This window comes from Petromyzon marinus, unplaced genomic scaffold, assembly GCF_048934315.1.
Source record: "Petromyzon marinus isolate PM22_M1 ecotype Great Lakes invasive population unplaced genomic scaffold, UKy_Petmar_22M1.pri1.0 PM_Scaffold_275, whole genome shotgun sequence".
NCBI classification, from domain to species: domain Eukaryota; kingdom Metazoa; phylum Chordata; class Hyperoartia; order Petromyzontiformes; family Petromyzontidae; genus Petromyzon; species Petromyzon marinus.
The window spans coordinates 90,001-106,571 of record NW_027423252.1 but is presented as its reverse complement, the minus strand read 5'-3'; the positions used below and the strand labels follow the sequence as shown (position 1 = coordinate 106,571).

Here is a 16,571-nt window from a genome sequence, read left to right as displayed (position 1 = left end):
ACAGTAACAAGTAGTCACCCCCTGTAGTCACCCCCTGTGAGTCCCTGCTGAGACTGTAACAAGTAGTCACCCCCTGTAGTCACCCCCTGTGAGTCCCTGCTGAGACTGTAACAAGTAGTCACCCTCTGTAGTCACCCCCTGTGAGTGTGTGCTGAGACTGTAAAAAGTAGTCACCCCCTGTAGTCACCCCCTGTGAGTGTCTGCTGAGACTGTAACAAGTAGTCACCCTCTGTAGTCACCCCCTGTGAGTGTCTGCTGAGACTGTAACAAGTAGTCACCCCCTGTAGTCACCCCCTGTGAGTGCCTGCTGAAACTGTAACAAGTAGTCACCCCCTGTAGTCACCCCCTGTGAGTGTCTGCTGAGACTGTAACAAGTAGTCACCCCCTGTAGTCACCCCCTGTGAGTGCCTGCTGAGACTGTAACAAGTAGTCACCCCCTGTAGTCACCCCCTGTGAGTGTCTGCTGAGACTGTAACAAGTAGTCACCCCCTGTAGTCACCCCCTGTGAGTGTCTGCTGAGACTGTAACAAGTAGTCACCCCCTGTAGTCACCCCCTGTGAGTGTCTGTTGAGACTGTAACAAGTAGTCACCCTCTGTAGTCACCCCCTGTGAGTGTCTGTTGAGACTGTAACAAGTAGTCACCCCCTGTAGTCACCCCCTATGAGTGTCTGCTGAGACTGTAACAAGTAGTCACCCTCTGTAGTCACCCCCTGTGAGTGTCTGCTGAGACTGTATCAAGTAGTCACCCCCTGTAGTCACCCTCTGTGAGTGTCTGCTGAGACAGTAACAAGTAGTCACCCCTGTAGTCACCCCCTGTGAGTGTCTGCTGAGACTGTAACAAGTAGTCACCCCCTGTAGTCACCCCCTGTGAGTGTCTGCTGAGACTGTAACAAGTAGTCACCCCCTGTAGTCACCCCCTGTGAGTGCCTGCTGAGACTGTAACAAGTAGTCACCCTCTGTAGTCACCCCCTGTAGTCACCCCCTGTGAGTGTCTGCTGAGACTGTAACAAGTAGTCACCCCCTGTGAGTGTCTGCTGAGACTGTAACAAGTAGTCACCCCCTGTAGTCACCCCCTGTAGTCACCCCCTGTGAGTGTCTGCTGAAACTGTAACAAGTAGTCACCCCCTGTAGTCGCCCCCTGTAGTCACCCCCTGTGAGTGTCTGCTGAGACTGTAACAAGTAGTCACCCTCTGTAGTCACCCTCTGTGATTGTCTGTTGAGACTGTAACAAGTAGTCACCCTCTGTAGTCACCCTCTGTGAGTGTCTGCTGAGACTGTAACAAGTAGTCACCCTCTGTAGTCACCCCCAGTGAGTGCCTGCTGAGACTGTAACAAGTAGTCACCCTCTGTAGTCACCCCCTGTAGTCACCCCCTGTGAGTGTCTGCTGAGACTGTAACAAGTAGTCACCCCCTGTGAGTGTCTGCTGAGACTGTAACAAGTAGTCACCCCCTGTAGTCACCCCCTGTAGTCACCCCCTGTGAGTGTCTGCTGAAACTGTAACAAGTAGTCACCCCCTGTAGTCGCCCCCTGTAGTCACCCCCTGTGAGTGTCTGCTGAGACTGTAACAAGTAGTCACCCTCTGTAGTCACCCTCTGTGATTGTCTGCTGAGACTGTAACAAGTAGTCACCCTCTGTAGTCACCCCCTGTGAGTGTCTGCTGAGACTGTAACAAGTCGTCACCCCCTGTAGTCACCCCCTGTGAGTGTCTGCTGAGACTGTAACAAGTAGTCACCCTCTGTAGTCACCCCCTGTGAGTGTCTGTTGAGACTGTAACAAGTAGTCACCCCCTGTAGTCACCCCCTGTGAGTGTCTGCTGAGACTGTAACAAGTAGTCACCCCCTGTAGTCACCCCCTGTGAGTCCCTGCTGAGACTGTAACAAGTAGTCACCCTCTGTAGTCACCCCCTGTGAGTGTCTGCTGAGACTGTAACAAGTAGTCACCCCCTGTAGTCACCCCCTGTGAGTGCCTGCTGAGACTGTAACAAGTAGTCACCCCCTGTAGTCACCCCTTGTGAGTGTCTGCTGAGACTGTAACAAGTAGTCACCCCCTGTAGTCACCCCCTGTGAGTGCCTGCTGAGACTGTAACAAGTAGTCACCCCCTGTAGTCACCCCCTGTGAGTCCCTGCTGAGACTGTAACAAGTAGTCACCCTCTGTAGTCACCCCCTGTGAGTGTCTGCTGAGACTGTAACAAGTAGTCACCCTCTGTAGTCACCCCCTGTGAGTGTCTGCTGAGACTGTAACAAGTAGTCACCCCCTGTAGTCACCCCCTGTGAGTGTCTGTTGAGACTGTAACAAGTAGTCACCCTCTGTAGTCACCCCCTGTGAGTGTCTGTTGAGACTGTAACAAGTAGTCACCCCCTGTAGTCACCCCCTGTGAGTGTCTGCTGAGACTGTAACAAGTAGTCACCCTCTGTAGTCACCCCCTGTGAGTGTCTGCTGAGACTGTATCAAGTAGTCACCCCCTGTAGTCACCCTCTGTGAGTGTCTGCTGAGACTGTAACAAGTAGTCACCCCCTGTAGTCACCCCCTGTGAGTGTCTGCTGAGACTGTAACAAGTAGTCACCCCCTGTAGTCACCCCCTGTGAGTGTCTGCTGAGACTGTAACAAGTAGTCACCCCCTGTAGTCACCCCCTGTGAGTGCCTGCTGAGACTGTAACAAGTAGTCACCCTCTGTAGTCACCCCCTGTGCGTGTCTGTTGAGACTGTAACAAGTAGTCACCCTCTGTAGTCACCCTCTGTGAGTGTCTGCTGAGACTGTAACAAGTAGTCACCCTCTGTAGTCACCCCCAGTGAGTGCCTGCTGAGACTGTAACAAGTAGTCACCCTCTGTAGTCACCCCCTGTAGTCACCTCCTGTGAGTGTCTGCTGAGACTGTAACAAGTAGTCACCCCCTGTGAGTGTCTGCTTAGACTGTAACAAGTAGTCACCCCCTGTAGTCACCCCCTGTGAGTCCCTGCTGAGACTGTAACAAGTAGTCACCCTCTGTAGTCACCCCCTGTGAGTGCCTGCTGAGACTGTAACAAGTAGTCACCCCCTGTAGTCACCCCCTGTGAGTGTCTGCTGAGACTGTAACAAGTAGTCACCCTCTGTAGTCACCCCCTGTGAGTGCCTGCTGAGACTGTAACAAGTAGTCATCCTCTGTAGTCACCCCCTGTGAGTGCCTGCTGAGACTGTAACAAGTAGTCACCCCCTGTAGTCACCCCCTGTGAGTGTCTGCTTAGACTGTAACAAGTAGTCACCCCCTGTAGTCACCCCCTGTGAGTCCCTGCTGAGACTGTAACAAGTAGTCACCCCCTGTAGTCACCCCCTGTAGTCACCCCCTGTGAGTGTCTGCTGAGACTGTAACAAGTAGTCACCCTCTGTAGTCACCCCCTGTGAGTGTCTGCTGAGACTGTAACAAGTAGTCACCCCCTGTAGTCACCCCTGTGAGTGTCTGCTGAGACTGTAACAAGTAGTCACCCTCTGTAGTCACCCCCTGTGAGTGTCTGCTGAGACTGTAACAAGTAGTCACCCCCTGTAGTCACCCCTGTGAGTGTCTGCTGAGACTGTAACAAGTAGTCACCCCCAGTAGTCACCCCCTGTGAGTGTCTGCTGAGACTGTAACAAGTAGTCACCCCCTGTAGTCACCCCCTGTGAGTGCCTGCTGAGACTGTAACAAGTAGTCACCCCCTGTAGTCACCCCCTGTGAGTGTCTGCTGAGACTGTAACAAGTAGTCACCCCCTGTAGTCACCCCCTGTGAGTGTCTGCTGAGACTGTAACAAGTAGTCACCCCCTGTAGTCACCCCCTATGAGTGTCTGCTAAGACTGTAACAAGTAGTCACCCTCTGTAGTCACCCGCTGTAGTCACCCCCTGTGAGTGTCTGCTGAGACTGTAACAAGTAGTCACCCCCTGTAGTCACCCCCTGTGAGTGCTGAGACTGTAACAAGTAGTCACCCCCTGTAGTCACCCCCTGTGAGTGTCTGCTGAGACTGTAACAAGTAGTCACCCCCTGTAGTCACCCCCTGTGAGTGCCTGCTGAGACTGTAACAAGTAGTCACCCCCTGTAGTCACCCCCTGTGAGTGCCTGCTGAGACTGTAACAAGTAGTCACCCCCTGTAGTCACCCCCTGTGAGTGTCTGCTGAGACTGTAACAAGTAGTCACCCTCTGTAGTCACCCCCTGTGAGTGCCTGCTGAGACTGTAACAAGTAGTCACCCCCTGTAGTCACCCCCTATGAGTGTCTGCTGAGACTGTAACAAGTAGTCACCCTCTGTAGTCACCCCCTGTAGTCACCCCCTGTGAGTGTCTGCTGAGACTGTAACAAGTAGTCACCCCCTGTAGTCACCCCCAGTGAGTGCCTGCTGAGACTGTAACAAGTAGTCACCCTCTGTAGTCACCCCCTGTGAGTGTCTGCTGAGACTGTAACAAGTAGTCACCCTCTGTAGTCACCCCCTGTGAGTGTCTGCTGAGACTGTAACAAGTAGTCACCTCCTGTAGTCACCCCCTGTAAGTGTCTGCTGAGACTGTAACAAGTAGTCACCCCCTGTAGTCACCCCCTGTAAGTGGCTGCTGAGACTGTAACAAGTAGTCACCCTCTGTAGTCACCCCCTGTGAGTGCCTGCTGAGACTGTAACAAGTAGTCACCCTCTGTAGTCACCCCCTGTGAGTCCCTGCTGAGACTGTAACAAGTAGTCACCCCCTGTAGTCACCCCCTGTGAGTGTCTGTTGAGACTGTAACAAGTAGTCACCCTCTGTAGTCACCCCCTGTGAGTGTCTGTTGAGACTGTAACAGGTCGTCACCCTCTGTAGTCACCCCCTGTGAGTGTCTGCTGAGACTGTAACAAGTAGTCACCCCCTGTAGTCACCCCCTGTGAGTGTCTGCTGAGACTGTAACAAGTAGTCACCCCCTGTAGTCACCCCCTGTGAGTGTCTGCTGAGACTGTAACAAGTAGTCACCCCCTGTAGTCACCCCCTGTGAGTGTCTGTTGAGACTGTAACAAGTAGTCACCCTCTGTAGTCACCCCCTGTGAGTGTCTGTTGAGACTGTAACAAGTAGTCACCCCCTGTAGTCACCCCCTATGAGTGTCTGCTGAGACTGTAACAAGTAGTCACCCTCTGTAGTCACCCCCTGTGAGTGTCTGCTGAGACTGTATCAAGTAGTCACCCCCTGTAGTCACCCTCTGTGAGTGTCTGCTGAGACTGTAACAAGTAGTCACCCCTGTAGTCACCCCCTGTGAGTGTCTGCTGAGACTGTAACAAGTAGTCACCCCCTGTAGTCACCCCCTGTGAGTGTCTGCTGAGACTGTAACAAGTAGTCACCCCCTGTAGTCACCCCCAGTGAGTGCCTGCTGAGACTGTAACAAGTAGTCACCCTCTGTAGTCACCCCCTGTGCGTGTCTGTTGAGACTGTAACAAGTAGTCACCCTCTGTAGTCACCCTCTGTGAGTGTCTGCTGAGACTGTAACAAGTAGTCACCCTCTGTAGTCACCCCCAGTGAGTGCCTGCTGAGACTGTAACAAGTAGTCACCCTCTGTAGTCACCCCCTGTAGTCACCCCCTGTGAGTGTCTGCTGAGACTGTAACAAGTAGTCACCCCCTGTGAGTGTCTGCTGAGACTGTAACAAGTAGTCACCCCCTGTAGTCACCCCCTGTAGTCACCCCCTGTGAGTGTCTGCTGAAACTGTAACAAGTAGTCACCCCCTGTAGTCGCCCCCTGTAGTCACCCCCTGTGAGTGTCTGCTGAGACTGTAACAAGTAGTCACCCTCTGTAGTCACCCTCTGTGATTGTCTGCTGAGACTGTAACAAGTAGTCACCCTCTGTAGTCACCCCCTGTGAGTGTCTGCTGAGACTGTAACAAGTAGTCACCCCCTGTAGTCACCCCCTGTGAGTGTCTGCTGAGACTGTAACAAGTAGTCACCCTCTGTAGTCACCCCCTGTGAGTGTCTGTTGAGACTGTAACAAGTAGTCACCCCCTGTAGTCACCCCCTGTGAGTGTCTGCTGAGACTGTAACAAGTAGTCACCCCCTGTAGTCACCCCCTGTGAGTCCCTGCTGAGACTGTAACAAGTAGTCACCCTCTGTAGTCACCCCCTGTGAGTGTCTGCTGAGACTGTAACAAGTAGTCACCCCCTGTAGTCACCCCCTGTGAGTGCCTGCTGAGACTGTAACAAGTAGTCACCCCCTGTAGTCACCCCCTGTGAGTGTCTGCTGAGACTGTAACAAGTAGTCACCCCCTGTAGTCACCCCCTGTGAGTGCCTGCTGAGACTGTAACAAGTAGTCACCCCCTGTAGTCACCCCCTGTGAGTCCCTGCTGAGACTGTAACAAGTAGTCACCCTCTGTAGTCACCCCCTGTGAGTGTCTGCTGAGACTGTAACAAGTAGTCACCCTCTGTAGTCACCCCCTGTGAGTGTCTGCTGAGACTGTAACAAGTAGTCACCCCCTGTAGTCACCCCCTGTGAGTGTCTGTTGAGACTGTAACAAGTAGTCACCCTCTGTAGTCACCCCCTGTGAGTGTCTGTTGAGACTGTAACAAGTAGTCACCCCCTGTAGTCACCCCCTGTGAGTGTCTGCTGAGACTGTAACAAGTAGTCACCCTCTGTAGTCACCCCCTGTGAGTGTCTGCTGAGACTGTATCAAGTAGTCACCCCCTGTAGTCACCCTCTGTGAGTGTCTGCTGAGACTGTAACAAGTAGTCACCCCCTGTAGTCACCCCCTGTGAGTGTCTGCTGAGACTGTAACAAGTAGTCACCCCCTGTAGTCACCCCCTGTGAGTGTCTGCTGAGACTGTAACAAGTAGTCACCCCCTGTAGTCACCCCCTGTGAGTGCCTGCTGAGACTGTAACAAGTAGTCACCCTCTGTAGTCACCCCCTGTGCGTGTCTGTTGAGACTGTAACAAGTAGTCACCCTCTGTAGTCACCCTCTGTGAGTGTCTGCTGAGACTGTAACAAGTAGTCACCCTCTGTAGTCACCCCCAGTGAGTGCCTGCTGAGACTGTAACAAGTAGTCACCCTCTGTAGTCACCCCCTGTAGTCACCCCCTGTGAGTGTCTGCTGAGACTGTAACAAGTAGTCACCCCCTGTGAGTGTCTGCTGAGACTGTAACAAGTAGTCACCCCCTGTAGTCACCCCCTGTAGTCACCCCCTGTGAGTGTCTGCTGAAATTGTAACAAGTAGTCACCCCCTGTAGTCGCCCCCTGTAGTCACCCCCTGTGAGTGTCTGCTGAAACTGTAACAAGTAGTCACCCTCTGTAGTCACCCTCTGTGATTGTCTGCTGAGACTGTAACAAGTAGTCACCCTCTGTAGTCACCCCCTGTGAGTGTCTGCTGAGACTGTAACAAGTAGTCACCCCCTGTAGTCACCCCCTGTGAGTGTCTGCTGAGACTGTAACAAGTAGTCACCCTCTGTAGTCACCCCCTGTGTGTGTCTGTTGAGACTGTAACAAGTAGTCACCCTCTGTAGTCACCCTCTGTGAGTGTCTGCTGAGACTGTAACAAGTAGTCACCCTCTGTAGTCACCCCCAGTGAGTGCCTGCTGAGACTGTAACAAGTAGTCACCCTCTGTAGTCACCCCCTGTAGTCACCCCCTGTGAGTGTCTGCTGAGACTGTAACAAGTAGTCACCCCCTGTGAGTGTCTGCTGAGACTGTAACAAGTAGTCACCCCCTGTAGTCACCCCCTGTAGTCACCCCCTGTGAGTGTCTGCTGAAACTGTAACAAGTAGTCACCCCCTGTAGTCGCCCCCTGTAGTCACCCCCTGTGAGTGTCTGCTGAAACTGTAACAAGTAGTCACCCTCTGTAGTCACCCTCTGTGATTGTCTGCTGAGACTGTAACAAGTAGTCACCCTCTGTAGTCACCCCCTGTGAGTGTCTGCTGAGACTGTAACAAGTAGTCACCCCCTGTAGTCACCCCCTGTGAGTGTCTGCTGAGACTGTAACAAGTAGTCACCCTCTGTAGTCACCCCCTGTGTGTGTCTGTTGAGACTGTAACAAGTAGTAACCCTCTGTAGTCACCCTCTGTGAGTGTCTGCTGAGACTGTAACAAGTAGTCACCCTCTGTAGTCACCCCCAGTGAGTGCCTGCTGAGACTGTAACAAGTAGTCACCCTCTGTAGTCACCCCCTGTAGTCACCCCCTGTGAGTGTCTGCTGAGACTGTAACAAGTAGTCACCCCCTGTGAGTGTCTGCTGAGACTGTAACAAGTAGTCACCCCCTGTAGTCACCCCCTGTAGTCACCCCCTGTGAGTGTCTGCTGAAACTGTAACAAGTAGTCGCCCCCTGTAGTCACCCCCTGTGAGTGTCTGCTGAGACTGTAACAAGTAGTCACCCTCTGTAGTCACCCCCTGTGAGTACCTGCTGAGACTGTAACAAGTAGTCACCCCCTGTAGTCACCCCCTGTAGTCACCCCCCCCCTACTGACTCCGTAAGTGGATGAGTGGATAGGTTAGTGAGTGGGTGGTGAGTGAGTGGGTGGGTGAGTATGTGGGTGGGTGGTAAGTGAGTGGGTGGTGAGTGGTGAGTGAGTGGGTGGTGAGTGGGTGGGTGGTGAGTGGTGAGTGCGTGGGTGGTGAGTGGTTGGGTGAGTATGTGCGTGGGTGGGTGGTGAGTGAGTGGGTGGGTGAGTGGTGAGTGGGTGGGTGGTGAGTGAGTAGGTAAGTGAGTGGGTGAGTATGTGGGTGGGTGGTGAGTGATTGAGTGGGTGGGTGAGTGAGTGGGTGGGTGGTGAGTGAATGGGTGAGTATGTGGGTGGGTGGTGAGTGAGTGAGTGGGTGAGTATGTGGGTGGGTGGTGAGTGAGTGGGTGGGTGAGTGAATGGGTATGGGGGTTAGTGAGTGGGTAGGTTAATGAGTGAATTATTAGGTAAGTGGGTAGCTGAGTGCGAGTGTCCCGTGAAAAAGGTTAATTGCCCGAACCGTCGCCTACCCTATATTTTGTGATGAACCACGCGATAGGAGGGTCCATTGGGGTCCCTGGGCCATGATGAACCTCTCTGTCTCTCTCCCTTGCTCACAGAGAGACCCACACAAGCTTCAAGGTGTTCTGTTACCTGTGGTGAGTGGGGGGGGGGGTGAGGGGGTTAGTGTGTGGGTGGTTAAGTGGGTGGGTGAGTGAGTGGCTGAATGAGTGGATGTGTGAGTGGGTGAGTGTCTGTGTGAGTGTGTTGATGAGTGAGTGAGTTGATGAGTGAGTGGGTGAGTGAGTGAGTGGCTGTGTGAGTGTGGTGATGAGTGGGTGAGTGGCTGAATGAGTGTCTGTGTGAGTGTGTTGTTGAGTGAGTGAGTTGATGAGTGAGTGAGTTGATGAGTGAGTGGGTGAGTGGCTGTGTGAGTGTGTTGATGAGTGGGTGAGTGAGTGAGTGAGTGGCTGAATGAGTGTCTGTGTGAGTGTGTTGATGAGTGAGTGGGTGAGTGTGTGAGTGGGTGAGTGTGTGAGTGGGTGAGTGAGTGAGTGGGTGAGTGAGTGAGTGGGTGAGTGAGTGTCTGTGTGAGTGTGTTGATGAGTGAGTGTTTTGTTGAGTGAGTGAGTTGATGAGTGAGTGATTGGCTGAAGGAGTGGCTGTATGAGTGTGTTGATGAGTGAGTGGGTGAGTGTGTGAGTGGGTGAGTGAGTGAGTGGGTGATTGAGTGAGTGGGTGAGTGAGTGAGTGGGTGAGTGAGTGAGTGGCTGTGTGGGTGTGTTGATGAGTGAGTGTGTTGATGAGTGAGTGTGTTGATGAGTGAGTGAGTTGATGAGTGAGTGAGTGAGTGGCTGTTTAAGTGAGTGGCTGTGTGAGTGGGTGAGTGTCTGTGTGAGTGAGTTGATGAGTGAGTAAGTTGATCAGTGAGTGAGTGAGTTGATGAGTGAGTGAGTTGATGAGTGAGTGAGTGGGTGAGTGGCTGTTTAAGTGAGTGGCTGAGTGGGTGGCTGTGTGAGTTGATGATTCAGTGAGTGAGTTGATGAGTGAGTGAGTTGATGAGTGAGTGAGTTGATGAGTGAGTGAGTTGATTAGTGAGTGAGTGGCTGTTTAAGTGAGTGGCTGAGTGAGTGTCTGTGTGAGTGTGTTGATGAGTGAGTGAGTTGATGAGTGAGTAAGTGGCTGTTTAAGTGAGTGGCTGTTTAGGTGAGTGGCTGAGTGGGTGGCTGCGTGAGTTGATGATTCAGTGAGTGAGTTGATGAGTGAGTGAGTTGATGAGTGAGTGAGTTGATGAGTGAGTGAGTGGCTGTTTAAGTAAGTGGCTGTTTAAGTGAGTGGCTGAGTGGGTGGCTGTGTGAGTTGATGATTCAGTGAGTGAGTTGATGAGTGAGTGAGTTGATGAGTGAGTGAGTTGATTAGTGAGTGAGTGGCTGTTTAAGTGAGTGGCTGAGTGAGTGTCTGTGTGAGTGTGTTGATGAGTGAGTGAGTTGATGAGTGAGTAAGTGGCTGTTTAAGTGAGTGGTTGTTTAAGTGAGTGGCTGAGTGGGTGGCTGTGTGAGTTGATGATTCAGTGAGTGAGTTATTGTCTCCCCCTGTAGGGCCGGGCCTGGCTGTACGATATTTTTCCCAAGGCTGCCCGGCCTCCAAGCGGCGTTGTTTGGCCTCCATCCAGCCGTGCACTGCACCACAGCGACACTGCGGCTGTGAGTACTTCTCACCCCCCACAGTGTGTGGGTGGGTGGGTGAGTTAGTGGGTGGGTGGGTGAGTTAGTGGGTGGGTGAGTTAGTGGGTGAGTTAGTGGGTGGGTGGGTGAGTTAGTGGGTGGGTGGGTGAGTTAGTGGGTGGGTGGGTGAGTTAGTGGGTGGGTGGGTGAGTTAGTGAGTGAGTGGGTGAATTAGTGGGTGGGTGAGTTAGTGAGTGCGTGGGTGAATTAGTGGGTGGGTGGGTGAGTTAGTGAGTGAGTGGGTGAATTAGTGGGTGGGTGAGTTAGTGAGTGAGTGTTTTAATTAGTGGGTGGGTGGGCGAGTTAGTGAGTGAGTGAGTGAATTAGTGGGTAGGTGAGTTAGTGAGTGAGTGTTTTAATTAGTGGGTGGGCGAGTTAGTGAGTGAGTGAGTGAATTAGTGGGTGGGTGGGCGAGTTAGTGAGTGAGTGGGTGAATTAGTGGGTGGGTGAGTTAGTGAGTGAGTGGGTGAATTAGTGGGTGGGTGGGTGAGTTAGTGAGTGAGTGGGTGAATTAGTGGGTGGGTGAGTTAGTGAGTGAGTGTTTTAATTAGTGGGTGGGCGAGTTAGTGAGTGAGTGAGTGAATTAGTGGGTGGGTGGGCGAGTTAGTGAGTGAGTGGGTTAATTAGTGGGTGGGTTGGCGAGTTAGTGAGGGAGTGAGTTGATGAGTGAGTGGGTGGGTGGGTGAGTTAGTGAGTGAATTAGTGGGTGGGTGAGTTAGTGAGTGAGTGGATGAGTGAGTGGGTGGGTGAGTGAGGGAGTGAGTGGATGAGTGAGTGGGTGGGTGAGTGAGTTAGTGAGTGAATTAGTGGGTGGGTGAGTTAGTGAGTGAGTGGATGAGTGAGTGGGTGGGTGAGTGAGGGAGTGAGTGAATTAGTGGGTGGGTGAGTTAGTGAGTGAGTGGATGAGTGAGTGGGTGGGTGAGTGAGGGAGTGAGTGAATTAGTGGGTGGGTGAGTTAGTGAGTGAGTGGATGAGTGAGTGGGTGGGTGGGTGAGTTAGTGAGTGAATTAGTGGGTGGGTGAGTTAGTGAGTGAGTGGATGAGTGAGTGGGTGGGTGGGTGAGTTAGTGAGTGAATTAGTGGGTGGGTGAGTGAGGGAGTGAGTGGATGAGTGAGTGGGTGGGTGAGTGAGGGAGTGAGTGGATGAGTGAGTGGGTGGGTGAGTGAGGGAGTGAGTTCGTGTCTCTGTCTCTCAGGGGGAGAGACAAAGAGGGTGAGGGGAGGTGGGGAGCTTCGCTGCCTCTCAGCTCAACCAGTGAGCAGTTTCACCTTCACCTGGAGGAGGATGAGGGCTGAGGTGAGCGGGTGAGTGGGTGGGTGAGTGGGTGGGTGAGTGAGTGGGTGCGTGAGTAGGTGGGTGAGTGGGTGGGTGAGTGAGTGGGTGAGTGAGTAGGTGAGTTAGTGGGTGGGTGAGTAGGTGGGTGAGTGGGTGGTGAGTGAGTGGTGAGTGGTTGGTGAGTGGGTGGTGAGTGAGTGAGTGGGTGGTGGGTGAGTGAGTGAGTGAGTGGTGAGTGAGTGGTGAGTGAGTGGTGAGTGGGTGGTGAGTGAGTGAGTGGATGGGTGAGTGAATGAGTGAGTGGGTGGTGGTGAGTGAGTGAGTGAGTTGGTGGTGAGTGGGTGAGTGAGTGAGTGAGTGGTGAGTGAGTGGTGAGTGAGTGGTGAGTGAGTGGTGAGTCGGTGGTGAGTGTAAACTCTCCCTCGCCTGTCTCTCCCGACCCTCGTCAGTGGCGTCCCGCAGAGCCTCCCACCCCTCAGGAGTACCCCGAGACCCTGGCTCACTCGGGAGGCGCCATGCCCACAGAGGAGGCTGGGATGGGAGTCGTACTTCAGTGTGACACCTCCAGGAAAGGGAGCGAGGGGGAGATGCAGGGGGTGTACGTGGGATCGATAGCGTACTACATAGCGGGTGAGTCGCTCACTCACTCACTCACTCACTCACCCACACACTCATTCACTCACCAACACACTCATTCACCAACCCACTCACTCATTCACTCACCCACACACTCATTCACTCACCCACACACTCATTCACTCACCCACACACTCATTCACTCACCCACCTACTCACACACCTACTCACTCACCCACCTACTCACCCACGTACTCACTCACCCACTCACTCACCCACACATCCACTCACATACCTACTCACTCACCCACTCACCCACCTACTCACACACCTACTCACACACCCACACATCCACCCACTCACTCACTCACCCATCCACTCACTCACTCACTCACCCACCCACCCACCCACTCACTCACTCACCCACCCACCCACACTTATTCTTCTTTCTGGGGTCCCTCGTAGTCGATTGATTCCCCTACAGATGTCACTTGTCCGAGTTGTGAGGTGTGCCAGAGGTGGCTGAGCAGGCCGATCCGTGACTTACAGACCTTGACGCCGTGTGGGGGCAGGGATGGTTCGTCCTGGAGCTCCCACTCGTCCTTGTCCCTGCCTCTGGCGTGGGTACTTTTCGGCGTGCTCTTTTCCCGGCTGTCAACTCTCTCGATTCGGCCTCAAAATATTGAGTTTCCTTGTTGATCTTGGCCCTCCATGATGGTCTACCAAGGGCATCGATTTCCCAGTTTGTTTGAGGTCTACACGTGGCTTCGCTTGAGGTGCGTTTTGAGGTTGTCACGGAGACGCTTATTTTGACCCTCAGGAGTTTGGCATCCATCCCTGAGCTGGGAGTAAAAGATTTGCTTTCGGAAGCCTCGAGTCATTAATCCTCACGAGGTGACCTGCCCATCTGAGTTGGTCTTTCATGAGGGTGGCTTCTATAGTGGATGAGTTGGATCACTCCGGGACACTGATGTTAGTTTGTTTTCCTTCCCAGCTGATGTTTAGCATTTTCCCGAGGCAGCGTTGATGACACTTCTGTACTGTTCGGTTCTTTCGGTGAAGTTGTCACGTAGGTAGAAAAATAATAAGACAATAAATCATTTTCTTTGGTTCTTTCGGTAAAGTCACATAAACTACCCTTTTTGGATGTCTTAATTAAAAGGAGACATGATGGTTCAATGAGCCACTCTGTCTACAGGAAAGCCACCCATACGGATGCTTACTTGAAACCGGATTCCCACCACCATCCATCCCAGAAGAACTCCCTCATCAAGACTCTATACCATAGAGCCCAATGCATTTCCGACCAGGAACACATTACCAGTGAACTCAAGCACGTACACCAGGCTCTCAGGGCTAATGGTTACTCCGACTACACAATCCGCAAAGTCATCACTCCAGTCATGAAGAAGGATCCTCTTGTGGAGCCACTCAAAACCATCACCTTACCCTACATTGCAGGGGTCACTAAAAAGATCTCCAAAATCCTGAATAAACACAAGATCCAGGTCCGATTCAACACAGTACATAAAATCCGTGATCTGGTTCCATCTGTAAAAGATGCTGTTCCAGACATACAGTACCCGGGCGTTTACAAACTAAAGTGCCTCTGTGGTAGTAGCTACATTGGAGAAACCAAACGACATATCTCGGACCGCATCCGCGAACATAAAGCAGACTTGAAACACGGTAGAACGAACTCCTCTGCCGTGGCAGATCATTGTTATAATTCAGTGGGCTCACATGACATTGACTTCTCCAAGACGGAGGTTCTTTGCAAACCAACCGGCTACCATGAGAGATTCGTTCATGAGGCCATTCACATATACAAGCACAGAGACAATTTCAACCGAGAAGATGGATTCTGGCTTAGTAACCATTGGAAAGATGTTTTAAACCATTTCCGTTCTTAATTAATTGTATTTTACGATGACCTTCAGACCGCAGCTCTTTCACCAGCATTGACTCTTAATACCTCTCACACCACGGTTAATGGTATGGTTTACAACATGGAGTATAATAGCGCCTCGCAGCTGTCTCTCTCCCCCTCCTCTGTTCCGACCTTGGATGAACTCGTCCGTCTGAACGGGGCCCGTAGCTATCCGTGTTGCTAAAGTCGAGGGTAAGAATCTGCCCATTTTTTCGCCATATAGCATTGTGATATATAATGACTTATTGTTGGTAGCTTAGCTGATTGGAGAATACAGAGTTTATTGATAACATTAAGGTAATTTATATTTTAGTTTTTTATTGGTTCACTATATAGTATTCATTATACATTGTATTGTATACCCAGTTACTGTGAATAGCTCAGATGTGTAGGCCTTGACTTCAACATAGCCATTTCTGTGACCAGTCACTAGCTAATCACTCAGTTATTTCAATGCTTAATTCGCCTAGTTATTTCAATGCTAAATTCTCCTGTTTGATTTGTACTAGGTGCCTCGGTGAATGTGTATGCTCTGACTTTAAACATAGCTATTTCTGTGACCAGTTACAAGCTAATCACTCAGCTATTTCAATGCTAAATTCTATGCTAATTCCTTTGTCAAGGGGTGCCTCTGTGGATGTGTATGCTTTAACTTAGCTATTTCAATGCTAAATTCTATGCTAATTCCTTTGTCAAGGGGTGCCTCTGCAGATGTGTATGCTTTAACTTTAACATAGCCATTTCTGTGACCAGTCACAAGCTAATCACTCGGCCATTTCAATGCTAAATTATATGCTAATTCCTTTGTCAAGGCGCTTTGTTTCTTCTGACACAGCTTAAAGGTCGTGATCTAAGCGTGGCTTTTTTCACTCCAGCGCTATCCTACCAGACAGTCTCGTCCCTTCACCTGATGAAGGCCGCTTGTGTTGTGGCCGAAACGTCGTGAGAATATTATTGTGTTATATTATTTTATTTTATCAATTTATTATTTTATTCTCATTCTACGTGACTTTACCGAAAGAAGCAAAGAAGATGAATCCTTGCAGTCACGAAAGCTTTAAATCGAAAAATAAATCATTTATCACGACGTTTCGAACGCAACGCATGCGGTCGTCCTCGGGCGAAACAAATAGCGTGGATTCCTGCAGTGACGGGAGCTTCAAATCAAGATTGACATGTATGTGTTTGCGATAAGCGTTTCAGCTTTCTGCACCGTCTAACAGGATAGGAATTCTCTTGATCTGAAGCTTTCGTGACTGCAGGAATCCACGCTCTTTGGCTCTTTCGGTAAAGTCGGCACGTAGGTAGAAAATAAAATAAATCACGACGTTTCGGGCGAAACACGACAACCTTCCGTGATCAGGATAGGAATGATCGCAGCATTATAAACAACCACTTCGGTCTCGGTGGTCTTCAAAGAGACCCTGTTCTGATGCTTGCTAAAGGCAGCATCAGCTCGAGCAATCCGATGTTGGATTATATCATCAGCTAAGACATTGCTGGAGAGATGGCTGCCCAGGTATGGGAAACTGGGAAGGTGTTCCGGTCCTGCGTTGTTGGTAGCGCGTCTTAGGCGGTGGTAGGTGTGCTTCTGGAGCTTGGTGGAAGATGCTCTTTGTTTTGCTGGTGTTGAATGTTAGACCCATCCTGCTGTAAGCTTCTGTAAAGATGTTGAAGGTGGCATGAGGGTAGCTTCTGAGCAGGCACTGACTTGGGCATCATTAGCATATTGGAATTCAACAGCCGATGTGATTGAGGTTTTCGACTTGGCTCTGAAGTGGCTGATGTTGAATATGATCCCCTCTGTCCTATATGTGATTTGTGTGCCTCTATGGAGTCTGCTCTCTGTCAGGTGAAGAATTCCCCGCCAGGAAGATGGAGGAAAGAGTTGGCGCAATAGGGCAGCCCTTTGCTTCACACCGGCCCTTACTTCGCTTGGCTCTGAGGTTTCACCACTCGAGAGGATGACAGCCTTCATCCCGTCATGCAGAAGACGGAGGGCAGCCTTATCTTAGAAGGATTCTCCATCGTGATTCACGATTAACAGAGTCGACAGCTTTAGTCAGATGGAAGAGTGCCACGTCCAATGGTAGTCTCTGCTCCTGGCACTTCCCTTGGGTTTGACGGCCTGAGAAGATTCTCCCAGAAGTTCCCTGCCCGATCGGAAGCCATTCTGGGGTTCAGGAGGGAGTTTT

At 51.4% G+C, this 16,571-nt stretch overlaps 1 long non-coding RNA gene across 1 annotated transcript in view; it reads left to right on the top strand.

The window, feature by feature from the left end:
- Nucleotides 1-16,571, top strand: part of LOC142923083 (uncharacterized) — a 34,733-nt gene that overhangs the window by 10,735 nt on the left and 7,427 nt on the right. Inside the window, exons 2-5 of the long non-coding RNA XR_012940505.1 lie at nucleotides 8,991-9,029; nucleotides 10,470-10,574; nucleotides 11,791-11,891; nucleotides 12,320-12,500. This is a non-coding gene — a long non-coding RNA (uncharacterized LOC142923083). The remainder of the gene's footprint in view (nucleotides 1-8,990; nucleotides 9,030-10,469; nucleotides 10,575-11,790; nucleotides 11,892-12,319; nucleotides 12,501-16,571) is intronic.